Below are 13,798 nucleotides of genomic sequence, written 5' to 3'. Positions count from 1 at the left end.
ATGTTCACACTTAGGCAGAATGGAGACCAAGGGAAGGAAAGCTGGATTCCCCACCCTATAGTCATTCCCAGGGTACATAGATTAAGTAGGCTTGCTTAATATACTGTATCTAATTATACTTACATAATTTAACTTATTATTCCCTCTGTGTGTTTTTTGCCCCTTAAGTTAATTTCACTTAAACACCCTGTGATGCAATTGCATTTCTGATTGTCAATATAAATCACTTTATGCACCTTATTCAAGACATAAGAGGCAACTCCCTCTTACACAGGCACCAGGATCTCCTTTGGAAAAAAAAAATATGTGTAAGGCATTTGCCTGAAAATTGAGGGTATTCTGCAAGATTCTACTAGATCTTCAGAAGGTGAACATTGTCAAGGCAGATCAGTGTATACACCCTGAACTAGAGGGGGATCATGTACTCCCCTAGTAATGGTAAGTCCTTTTATGTCACTGGTGGTGGGGTAAATTCAATCTGTATTACAAATAATGTATTTCACCTCTCATTGCAAAAAGTAGTTTTTGGGAAATCACAAAATTATGTTTTTATCTCCAACTCTGTCATTTCTATCTCTAGCTCTAATTACCCCTGAGTTAGAAAAGAAAGGAAAGTATATAATTAGGCTTAGAAGGCATTTCCCTGATAAAGCCGGCACAGAATTGTATCAGAGCAACTTTGCAATATTTGTAATACTCGTTGTTCAGTGTTTCAACGAACTTCTTTCTCCTATCTTATTTTTCAACCTTTTTACTTTATAAAGTTCTCAAAGCCAAGGCCATTAGCCTTGCCTCTGTATTATAATGTAAAAGCACTATCCATTGCCTTTGCCAATCAAGGGGGTACCTTATCTCCAAAGAACACCCAGCATTTGAGTTTTTATATTTATTTCTAAGGATAAAGACTATTCTCTAAAATAGAGGTCTATAATGGTTAAAAAGTTAAATGAAGAATGAATGATTTTTTTTTCCTTATGAGATATATAGTGAGAGCATCAGCAAGAATGAAGAACGTATATGTCCAGCAGCCCGAAAGACATTGTGGAAGAAGGAATAGATATTCAGAGCATAAGACTCAAATTATGGTAGAAATAATATACCCAACTACTTCTTTTATAAAGTGAAATGATAAACTGTGCATGGAAATACTTTAGTTGTTGCTGTTGAGCACTGCATTCCTGGAATGTTTTATTTAGAAGTGTTTTACTGGGGCCCCAGGGTGGCTTAGTCAGTTAGACATCCAACTTTGGCTCAGGTCATGATCTCACAGTTTGTGAGTTCCAGCCCTCCACAGGGCTCTGTGCTGACAACTCAGAGCCTGGAGCCTGCTTCGGATTCTGTGTCTCCCACTCCCTCTGCCTCTCGGTCTCTGTCTCTCAAATTTAAATAATGTTAAAAAACGTTTCTGTCTCTCAAATTTGAATGTTAAAAAATTTTTTCTTTGAAACACATGAGTTGAAACTGTAAATTGATGAGTAATTAAGGGCGAAAAGCAAATAAATGCGATCAAAGCCTATTTAGGACTTTTTCAATAAGTTAGAATAATTTTCAGAGAAAAAATATTGTGACTTTCAAATATTGTGACTTATCCTCATAAGTCACGTCATGATAAAAGAGGATTGACTCAGAATTGCAATAAGGTTATAGCCACATAGATTCAATTCTGTCCTTTACAAATTTTAGTCCTGATTTTAATGTCCTCCGTATTAATCTCACCATATAACAAAGACATTTACGTGTTAGTGATACCTGAGAAAGACAAATGCTGCTCTTAAGTTTGTGAAATCAGTGCTATACTTGCTTTTGTTTGGAAATATTAAAATGTAAACCTCTATTTATAGTGTTGTAAAAACTATAAATCACATTACTGCAGATTAAAATCACAAGCCTATTTCTCTTCAAAGTACTTACATACTTCAAAAGACTTCCATGGAGTTCAAATTTTTGTCCCTGTCTAGTCTCCAGACTTGAAATCACATGGGAGTTAGGGAAACATATTTCTGAATCAATCCACCAAGCACCATTTCTTTATGGTAGTCATGCTGCAAACAGATAAAATGCTGACAGAGAGAATTCTAAGAAAGCCTCCAAGTCAGATTAAATTGAGACATGCTATTGACAAAGGGCAAACAATTCGTAAACCCTAAAATAGGGAAAACTTTTCTTTACAGATCTAATAATCTAGCAACAGTTCAATCTAGAGTTTTGTAGACCAGGCAGTTGTTTCCTACTTGGTTCTTTTTTAAAAGTTTTTGTTCAAAAGATTCTTGACTTTCAATGTCCTTTCTGAGAACATAATAAACTTATAATTGGTTTTTTTTGGTTTGTTTGTGGGTTTTTTTCCTATGACAGGTTTCCAAATCTTTAGACTCTGGAGTACTGCCACATATTTCTTTACAATAGAAGAGGCAAGAAGGCTCAATATCACAGTTTCTAAAATCTTTGTTTTATAATTGACATAAGGGATATCTCAATTATATACTGTTTATGGACATTGTGTCCATCTGTTAGCTAGTGCAGCAAACTCCGAGAGCCTGCCTCCAGACAATGGACTCCTTAGTAAACTTGACAATGTCAAGACCCTTCGAAGTCATTATTCTAAAATATGTCTTAGATGTAGAGTCACAGATACTGACAAGGCTGTAAGCGCTGTATAGGAATTATTTTATTATGTGCTATTAGTACACAAGATTCAAATCATTTGAGCACACGGATTTGAGTCTTTCATATTCAACTCTTGACTTTACAGGTCAACTCCTATTTCCCTTTTCAGGAAAGTTGTTTTTTAATTTTCCCATCTCCGATTAAGGATTTTCGATCAATATTAAGTTTAAGGTAGTCATGTCTCAATCCTCATCACATTGACAGTCTTTAGGCAAACCTTTATTCCCTTTCTTTGTGCCTGTTCCTCTGAACAAAAAATTAGAATGCTGATGGTAAACAAAAATCTCCTTAAGGTTTGGTAATCCATACCACAAAAATATTAACAGAATAAACGGAATTGTGCGTGCTTTAAGAATTATTCATGTTATGTTCTCTAATGTTTGCCTCTCTTATTCCACAATTACAAGAACAATATTCTGAATGGGTTCACTTTTATTGGTAATAATTTTTAAATAATTTATTGGTATTTGGAGAAAAGAGCAGTTTCTGGTATATTAGAAAAACGAAAGCCTCAAGGTCAGCAGTCTAAGTACTATCATTGCAATATTTCAGAAGGAAAAGAAATGCCTACGACCTACCTGCTTGAAATATGCTTTTAATGTGAAGGTGCATAATTAGTGCAAATGATAAGGCATGCCACTTTCCTTAGGAAAAAGACACCTTTCTTTCAATGAGTGAGGTATTTCTTTTATTCTGTTTATATTCAAACACTAAATAAGGACAACATTTTTACCACAGGTGTGTGCGAATTTGCATAAACTACGGGATGAAATACCAAAATCATTTTAATAAAATGAAAAGTAGGACATACTAGAATTAAGGTTGAGTATATAATTATCATGTTTACCATATTTTTGATGACATGAAGCCAACAACTATGTTTAGATGTACATCTGTTTCAAATAACACAAAATAGTGCTATTGCTAAAAATATTCTCTAAGAGTATACCCAACTCTGAAGAAATAAATGTTTCTTAGATTTCTCCACACAGCCATCTATCTCAGGTGTTTTTGATCTACCATTCCGACTTAAACAACAACAACAACTCTTAAATCTAATATATCTTTGTTTTTCTTAAAATGAACTTACTCCCACTGGAAAAAACACTCTTTTTGTCTTCAGACTTTCCCAAGCATGATAATTAATGAGTTTTTGTTATATTATTATTATTATTATTACTTCATCTACCAAAAAAAGGAAAAATTCATTACATTTCCAATTGCTTTATTTCCATCTTAAAGACAGTTCCTATTATGACTCTCTGCTTTAAATGTCCATCAGAAACTTCCCTATGGTTCCTATGCAGAAAAGTAAGTATTGCAGAAAAGTAAGATTATTCCAAATTCTAAGTTACCACATGTGGGATCAGAGCCATTTTGGAGTCAGTCACCATCCTCATTGACCTGGCAAAGTTTTTACTAATTATTCATATGTAAACTTTGTCCTCTTTTCATTCTCAAAGGTCTGCTCCGGGCATGTATCTTTGCTATTTTCTATATTTCTCAACGTAATTTGGACCTTGTGTCATATTTATTCAAGAGAATACATGAAAGTTCATAGAATTCTCACCTTTGTTTACAAATGAAATTAACCTACCACTATCGCAAAGAAACTTATTTTGAAACTAGTTTTTGAAAGTTCCCCCAAATTCTTTTTAAGATACCAAGCCTTCCTAAATATTTTTAGGAGCCAGAGAAGCAATAAACCAACCTGTAGATGAAAAGTTCATCCTTAGATAAAAGTAAAGACGGTTAAGCCATTCTTCCATTCACTGGGTGACTTTTCGTATTTGCCATATTCTCTTTTCAAATAGCATTCTTCCTAATTTTCTAAGCATTTTGATAAATGCAACTCTTTTTTTTTTCATTTGTTTATTTTTGAGAGAGACAGAGACAGTGTGAGTGGGGAAGGGGTAGAGAGAGAGAAAGAGAGAGAAAGAGAGAGAAAGAGAGAGAAAGAGAGAGAGAGAGAGAGAGAGAGAGAGAGAGAGAGAGAGAGAGAGAGAGAGAATCCCAAGCAGGCTCTGTGTCATCAGCACAGAGCCTGATGCAGGGTGGAACTCACAAAACCATGAGATCATGAACTGAGCCGAAACCAAGAGTTGTACGCTTAATTGACTGAGCCACCCAGGTGCCCCGAATTGCAACTCTTTTTTTTTTTTAACATTTTATTTTTTATTTTTGAGACAGAGAGAGACAGAGTATGAACAGGGGAGGGGCAGAGAGAGAGGGAGACACAGAATCTGAAATGGGCTCCAGGCTCTGAGCTGTCAGCACAGAGCCCGACGCGGGGCTCGAACTCACGGACCGTGAGATCATGACCTGAGCCGAAGTCGGACGCTTAACCGACTGAGCCACCCAGGCGCCCCCCGAATTGCAACTCTTTAAGGTAAGGAAAGCATCTACGTATCTATTAAGTCATACCATCTACTATATATCTGTGGCATAGAGAAGATCAAGGGTTCAGAACAAAAGCCCTCCTTGTATCTGCTTTTCTAAAAATATTAACCAACCTTCTGGAAACTTGATGTAACTATATAAAGGACAGACAAAACAAGAGCTATGTTGTTACAATTAATTATTTCATACAATGGACAGCTCTGTACCCACAACACTTATTTAAATAAAGGGTGTTGCCTTCATTTGAAGAACTCTACATACCCCTCCCCATCATCCATCTCCCCCCTTGCTCAGATGTACCCACTATCTTAAATTAACTTTACCACTCATTTGCTTTTAAAGAGTTTTGCCACAGTTTTTTGAAACTCTAAACCAGATACTATTAATTTTTTAATGTTTCTGAGTATGATTTAATGTTTTATTACATTTTCTGCAACTATATCCTTCAGCATTTTATTTCTAAGAGTTACCCATATGGTTAAAAAATGAAACCCTACCTCATAATTTTCACTACAATATCATATGCTATTGTACAAATAAACAATTTTTTTATCCATTTCACAACTGATAAATTTTTGAGTTGTCCCCAGCTCTTGCAATCATAAACAGTGCTAGTACAAATTCCTGGTACACGTTTGCCATGACTCTTAAACTATTTCATGTTATGAAGCCCTTTGGTAGTTCATAGAAGCCTCTCTTGCCCTTTTCACAACAATGTTATGAAGAATTAAACAATTTACACATTTTAAATAAGTAAAATAAAATATGTAGAGTTAAAGCCAATTGTTTGAAAGTACAATTAATGGGGTGCCCGGGTGGCTCAGTCGGTTAAGCGTCCGACTTCGGCTCAGGTCATGATCTCACAGTTTGTGAGTTTGAGCCTCGTTTTGGGCTCTGGGCTGACAGCTCGGAGCCTGGAGCCTGCTTCGAATTCTGTGTCTCCCTCTCTTTCTCCCCCTCCCCCACTTGTGTGCTGTCTCCCTCTGTCTCTCAAAAATAAATAAATGTTAAAAAAAAATACAATTAAGATGGTTTTTAAATAAGTGTTAGAGTAATATATGTTCTTTAGCCTCATTTTAAAAAATCTAACATTTTTGTAATGACTGCTAAAATTTCAAAGAAACGATTAGCATAAATCATATTTGGGAATATTGCAATGACCATAATGTGACATGATAATATCTATAATTTCCATGGTGACAAAACCTAGGTATTCTTAATACTATTGGTAGGTCATTTCTTTCATTCATAATTGAAGGAAATGCTAACTTTCTGTTAAAAGTTAATGAAAATAAAGATGAAATGTTTTTCCCATCTAAGACCATAGACTCTCTGAAATCTATTCACATACCTTTTGAGAGTCCATGGATATCTGTCAAAAATCTCTGATCTGAAAAAAACTTAACTAAATGATTTCAAATTATTTCCCAAAATATTTTCTCAGTTTATGCTCACAATTACTATATGATAAGAGTTTTCATTGTTTCACATCTTTTTAAGATGATATTGTCAGACTTACAATTTTTGTCATTGTTGAAGTAAAATGGCGCCTGTCATGGCTTTCATCTGCATTTCTGTGATTTTTATGACATTGGAAATCTTATATGGTCATTAACCACTTGTGTTTCTACTTCTGTGAGATAGCTGTTCATGTTTTTGTTCATATGTCTTGTTGAGTTTTGAGAATTCTTTATATTCTCTTGGAAAAAAAAATCTGTTAACATCTCTTGAAAAAAGTTTGTCTTCATTTTTGTGGTGCCTTTGATAACTAAAAGTTGATCTTTTAACATAATCAGAATTATTAATCTTATATCATTTCTATTTTTAGTCTTAAGCTATCTATCCCAATTTTAAAGACATTAGGTTTTGCGTTGGCTTCTATAAGTCTTTTCCTTCAAATTTAAGCCTTTAATAATCAATGGTATTCTTGAGACAGCTTTACTGGCTTGCAAGAGCCAATTATTACGTTTTTAGAAATTTGGGGAGCTCATTAACACCACACTGAGAGCATGAAATTGACCACAATGGTAATACTTACAACACAGAAACTTGGAAACACTAAAAATAGGAGATTCTTTATTGTTTTTTTGTGTTATTTTTGTTTGTTTTTTTTTTCTCAGAGAGGACATCTGGTTTTTAAACATTTATCACCACACATTTGTCTTTATTCCACCTAGAATCTATTTTTTAAATATATAATCATCATTGGTTGAAGAATTCACCCTTTCTCTATTCATCTGGAATGCCCACTCCGTCATAAATCATTATTTCAAGCATACATGGTTCTGTTAGTGAACTAACACACTGATATATTTATATATTGATATAGATTTATAGATAAAGATATCAATAACATGCTGACTTAGTTACTATTACCATACAATGATTTCAGATATCTGAGAAGGCAAGTAATCCCAAATTATTTCCTAGGAGCGTTTAGTCTATTTTTATATTTCATCTTCCACATAAAATTGAAAATCAAGTTTCTGAGTTATAACTTTTGTGTTAGAACTTCTAACTGTGTCAGAACCTCTCTTAGAATTATATTAATTCTATAGACCAACTTGGGAATAATTGAACAGTACCATATTACGTTTTTCTGCCATTAGCATAATGCCATTGATATAGATTTTTAAAGAAAGCTTAAAGTTAAGTTTTATCATTTTCTCATAAAGAACTTGTACATATTATATTTATTAGTGGCATTTTATTTGCAATGTTATTGGTATGGTTGGTAAATTTCACTTACTGATCATTTTTCCTAGAATATATAAATGCGGTTAATTTTTATGCTTTGATTTTGTATTCAAACTTGCCATACCCTCATATTAAATCTAATGCATTTTCTGAGTGCACTTTGATGTTTTCTATTTAATAATCATTATCTGAAATAATGAAGTTAGAAATCTTTTCCAATTCTTAATTCTTTTTTTCCTTTCCTTATTATTTAGGAAAAGATTGTGTTGAAAAAAAAAGTGGGAATAGCAGGCACTCTACTTCTTATAAAAACACTGGGGAGTATGATGTTTTCTGTAGGTTTAGAGTAAATATCTTTTTTTAAATTTATTTATTTATTTTTGAGAGAGCAAGGGAGACAGAGAGTCCCGAGCAGGCTCCACACTGTCAGCACAGAGCCTGATGCAAAGCTCAAACCTGCAAGCCGTGAGATCATAATCTGAGCTGAAATCAGGAGTTCGATACTCAACCATCTGAGTCAGCCAGGCACCCCTATAGTAAATATCTTGTAACAGATTAAGAAAGGTATCTTTTCTTATTAATCTGTTAAGAAATACATACTCTATTTTATCATATTGAATATATTGAAATTATTGCATGATTTACTCTCCTTTAATTTTTTAAAATTTGGTAAATGGTAATAGATGGCTTTCTGTCAAACAAATCTTTCATTGCTGAAAATAAACTGATCTTAGTAGTGATATATTAACTTTCCTACATGTGGCTGGGTTTGATTTGCCAATATTTTAATCCAAATTTTTCTCATCTATATATTCAATATGTGTGATTTATAATTTTCTTTCTTCTTCAGTCCTTGGTACATTTTTGTGTCTAAGTTTTGGAAGCATTACAAAATATGTTGGTTAGCGTGATTTTTTTCTATTGTTTGGAACACTCTGTGAACAACTGAAATTATTTGCTACTTAAATGACTGAAGAACTGGATATAAAACCATTTGTATATAAAATTAACTTTGTAGGATAGTTTTTAACTACTGATCTAATTCTACCTTTGATTTGGGTATTGTTTGGATTTTTTCTTTTACCTTAACTCGGTTTTGATGGGCTACATTTTTCTAGGGATTTGCCATTTCATCTAAGTTTTTCAAACATGCTGGCATAAAGTCCTTAATACTATTCATATCCTTTTTCTAATTTTTACATGCTCTCCAGTTATGTCTACTTTTTTACTTCTATTTTTTGGGACTTCTTTTTTTGTAACCAATGTTGCTGAGACAGTTTGATTGATAGATAAAGGTATCTACCCTGGGTCAGGGCTAATCACGTGAGCTCTTTCTTAAAAGTGAAAGACAGGAATGGGCAGGAGGGCAGAGGTGAGGGGTTGGGGGACGGGGGGGGGCGTGGTCAGAAAGATGCAACATGAGAAAACTACAGAACTGTAGTTTTGACTGACCTACAGAACTGTAAGATAATCAATTTGCATTGGTTGAAGTCACTAACTTTGCAGCAATTTGTAATGGCCACAATACAAAACTAATACAGCCTCTAATTTGTTTCTAAGTATCACTTTAGCTGCATCACACATATAATTTTAAAGTATTTGGTCTTTTTGTTACTGTTTAGTTACCAAATTTTAATTACAAATTTTAATTTTACTGTATTTTTAGATTCTTGTCCATGTATACATTATTTAGAAATGTCTCCTAATTTCCAAACATCAGTTTTATTCTAATCATCTTCTTGACTGAGTTCTTACACTGTGATCAGAGATTTTTATTGTGAATAACATAATTTTTCATGGCTTAATACATGGCCGTTTTTTAAATATCCTTTGTGTGTTTGAAAATAAACTGTATTCTTAACTTGCTGAGTACAATATTTTATAGCCCTTGCATTAGATGAAGTTTATTAACTGGGCTTTAAATGTTCTATATCCTATTTTGGGGGGCAGCTTTATCTATAAATTAATAAAGGTGTTTTTAAGAACCCACAATATGGTAGATATGTTTGTTTCTCTCTGAATTGCACTAGCATGTTAAAATTTATATATTTTCAGGTTATCATATTTCTTGGATTCAAATTTAAGTAGCTATATTTTCTTGGTCAATTGAAATTGAGTAGTAACAGATTATCTCCAGAATGACTTTTGACTTACAGTCTATCTTACTTCAAATTAAACATCTACAAAACTTTTTTTGTATATGTTTCACCTGGCATACATTTTCTATGTTTTTATCCAAACTTTCTTTATCCTATACATAACTAATATCCTAAGGTATTTTGAATATGAAAATGAATTCATATGAATTCTTATGAAAATGAATATCTGAAATGAGTATTTTCATCCAGTATGTCTTTGCTACAATTAGTCTGTTTACATTTATTTTACTTTCTGATACATTTTCACTTTTCTACTATTTTATTTTGTTTTCTCAAGGTTCTCCCCAACTTTGTGAAACAGGATTTCCTATTAGACTCACCACTCCTATCTCCTACATACCTTCGTGCACACAAACTGCATCATAACTTTACTTAATTTCACAAATGTTCTTCATAGGAAAGTAGGGCTTTAGTGCTCAGATCACCTCTCTTCGTTCCCCTTTCATTCATTTATTCAGCCGCTGATTATTTGCACATGCCTGACTGCTCTTGATTCATTTGAAAATGTATTCACCCAACATATTGGTTAATCTTCTATTGGAAAGATTAGTCTAGGTATCTATCCTGCCTTACTACCAAGCAAAAAATACCATCCTGATTGTTTGTCTATTTGTTTGTTTTTTAGCACGTAAGCTTACAGACTGTCAAAGTAAAAAATAAAATCCTGTCATTATATCCAAGTAATCTCTATACCTATCTTTAAAAAAAATGGTCATGACACTCCCAACAAGTCCACTAGTATTAATATCACTACTCTGGTGTAAATGAACCTATGTTTGGTGTCTCTTAGAAAGAATTTCTTCCAAGAACCATAAAAGGCCAAAATCTGTGAACTCTCAAAATGGCAAACTTTCTCACTCAACACTGAAAACATTTCCTGTAATAATGCATGACATGTTGTAAAGAGTTTAACAAATATTATTGAATAAATTAATGAATGAATAACTACGTTATACCTCTACTGATATAAGATGACTACTTTCTGTCCAGCCATTTTCCTATAAATCTCTCGAATTCCTTTTTAAATCTAGCCAGTTAGAAACTGTTTTGCTTTCTAAAGGTTACTTTTACCTAAAAATTTAAGGTACTCCTATATGTTAGTGAGACTTCATTAAATAAGCAATACAAAATTAGTCTAAGGTCAATGGTCTCAGAGTGTGCTATTTTTAAAGTGATAGGTAAGCATGCTACATGGTATAGGATATTAGTTATGTAGTATCTAGAATAAAAAATTTCACTGAGCAAGAGCTTACTTCTCAAATATCAACATTTTCCAGTACTGTAACAGCATTTGTTTGTTTTATCCCTGATAGTTCTTTTTGTCAAATCATTTTCACATTTGTCACTCATCATTACCCCCAGATGTAAAGCATTTTTCCTCCATAGCGATTAATATGGTAATTTATAAGACTACAGAAAAAAATAGGGTGACCTTAATTACTGCAAATAGTATTGTCACAGACGAAGTCTTGTGATGTCACCGCCATATGCTGTACTATTTTACAAGTTCTAAAATGAGCTATTTAGGTTAATGTTGACAGTATTATTCTATACTTAGTATAATCTGCCCTCAAACATTCTCCAGCTATGAAATTTCTGGAGCAATATATTCTTGCTAAAAAAAGCAATGTCCTTGTATAAGGTTAGTAAAGACATTCTGACAGTCTGTATCAGGCAGGATTCTTTTCTTGTACACTATTCCCAGTAGTCTCATTTTGCTTTCTGCAAAATGTAATAAGAAAAGATATCCTTTAAGCAGAACACTTGGGTGGTATCTGAGATGTTTAAAAATTACCTTCAGTACTTGAATTGCATAAAACCTAAGACTTATGAGTTGCTGTATCTGTTCATCACTGTATTTCTTGTTATATGTTATATTGATTTTCCTCCCCTAAAATAAAAATAAGAAAGTCTTAAGAACACTTCATTTTTCAAAGACAATTGTTGACATTACGTACACTATCAAATGTAGAATTGCCCTAGTTTAAGCCTTTATTTGTGTGCAAGCCTTTGACTGTGCCCATTGGGTCATTTACCTTTGCCAACACCCCTTCATCTTCATGTTTATTAATAGGAACATGGTGAAATGTGTAAGTTCATTGAGTTCTTGCTTTCCAGGAGTTATCTCATGGAGTACTTGTAAGAGTACTATGAGATAGGCACTATCATTATCTCTCTCTCTCTCTCTCTCTCTCTCTCTCTCTCTCTTTTTTCACAGCTAAATAAAAGAACAATGATTCAAAACCAGTTTTCTTAGACTCCAGAGTCAGAACGCCTAACTACAATCCAACCACTTACTGTGTATATTGCATTAATTTAGAATTTTTATTCGGGCTTTACCCAAATGATAAATTTCATCAATCGTACCTACTACTTAAACGCTTTAGCAAACCTAAAAAAAGAAACAATTGTTATCCGGACCTCACAAATTAAAATATTAACAATAAAAGGAGGTCAGAAATCACACAGGTGGAGGAGTCGGAACACAACCCTGTTCTGTCCAGAACTTGTGCTTTCAGTCACTATCCTCCCTGTGCTGTGGGGCTTTCTCAGGATCAATCCTGTTTAACAGATGGTAGCATAATGGGAATGGACCTGAGGGGACAGCACCTAGTCTTCTTAGATGTCAGTTCCCTGTCTGTGAACTAACAGTGAACTAGAATTCTCTAAGCACCATTCTAACACTGTAGTCTCTGCTTCCAGATTTAGATCACGACAGTAAAAAGTTAAAACATGCCACTAGAGTCTGTTTGTTTTCAGTTGCCGTTGTTTTGTAGGAGTTTGTTTCACTTTTCTTTCTTTTGTTTCAGTTATAATGATATTTTTATTTTTCTTAATTTTTTTTTTTGAGAGAAAGAGAGAGGATGGGGGAGGGGCAGAGAGAGAGAGAGAGAGAGAGAGAGAGAGAGAGAAAAGAGAGAATCTCAAGCAGGCTCTGTGCTGATAGCAGGGCTCAAACCTACCAACCGTGAGATCATGACCTGAGCTGAAACTCAGAGTCAGACTTTTAATGGACTGAGCCAGCCAGGCACCCCCATCAGCTACAATGATGTTTTTAGAGCACATCGCTAAATTGGAAGTATTTGACCATATTAAAATATTCAGAATTAATCATATCTGGATTATAAAAGGCTAGACAGAAAGTGTAGCAACAGAAGTCATTTCACTATTACAAGCATTACATAGGCCCTTTAAAATGGATACAACTATTCATTTCTCCTTCAGTTTCAGTTTCCAGTTTGAATTTATGCCTAAAAAATATTATTCATATTGTTTAATTATTTAAAACATGAACTGAGGCTTTAGTGCCTTTCTGAGAGAAAGGGAATTTTGGATTAACACCTGTAAGACCCAATGCCATACTTCCTACTCCTATGTTACGAATAACCAGATAAAAATTTCTCTTGTCTTAGCCATTATGTTTGTGGCAATTTGTTACACAGACACCCAACTGAAACTGAAATAGCTTAATAAGGCATATTTCCTGTTCTCCATATTTGAAGTTGTATGTATTTCCCAAAAAATACAAATAAGAAGTAAAAGGAAAACAAAAACAAACAAACAAACCTCTGCCCTAAATGCAACATAGCATATCACATCGGATCCTGGAACAAAAAGGGCATTACTAGAAAAACTGAAAAATTTCAAAAAAAAATCTGTAGTTTAGTAAACAGTAGCATACCACTCTTAATTTTTAGTTTTGACAAATCCAGCATCATTATGTAAGATGCTTAACATTAGGGGGAGCTGAGTGAATAATATATAGGAAATCTCTCTATAATTCTGCAGCTTTTCTATAAATCTAAAATTATACTAAATTAGAAAAAAATTAAACAACTTTGCCACGCTTAGAACAAAGTTGGAACCTTATCTACTTC

This window comes from Panthera tigris, chromosome A3 (assembly GCF_018350195.1).
Source record: "Panthera tigris isolate Pti1 chromosome A3, P.tigris_Pti1_mat1.1, whole genome shotgun sequence".
NCBI classification, from domain to species: domain Eukaryota; kingdom Metazoa; phylum Chordata; class Mammalia; order Carnivora; family Felidae; genus Panthera; species Panthera tigris.
Note: the sequence above shows the minus strand (reverse complement) of the source record.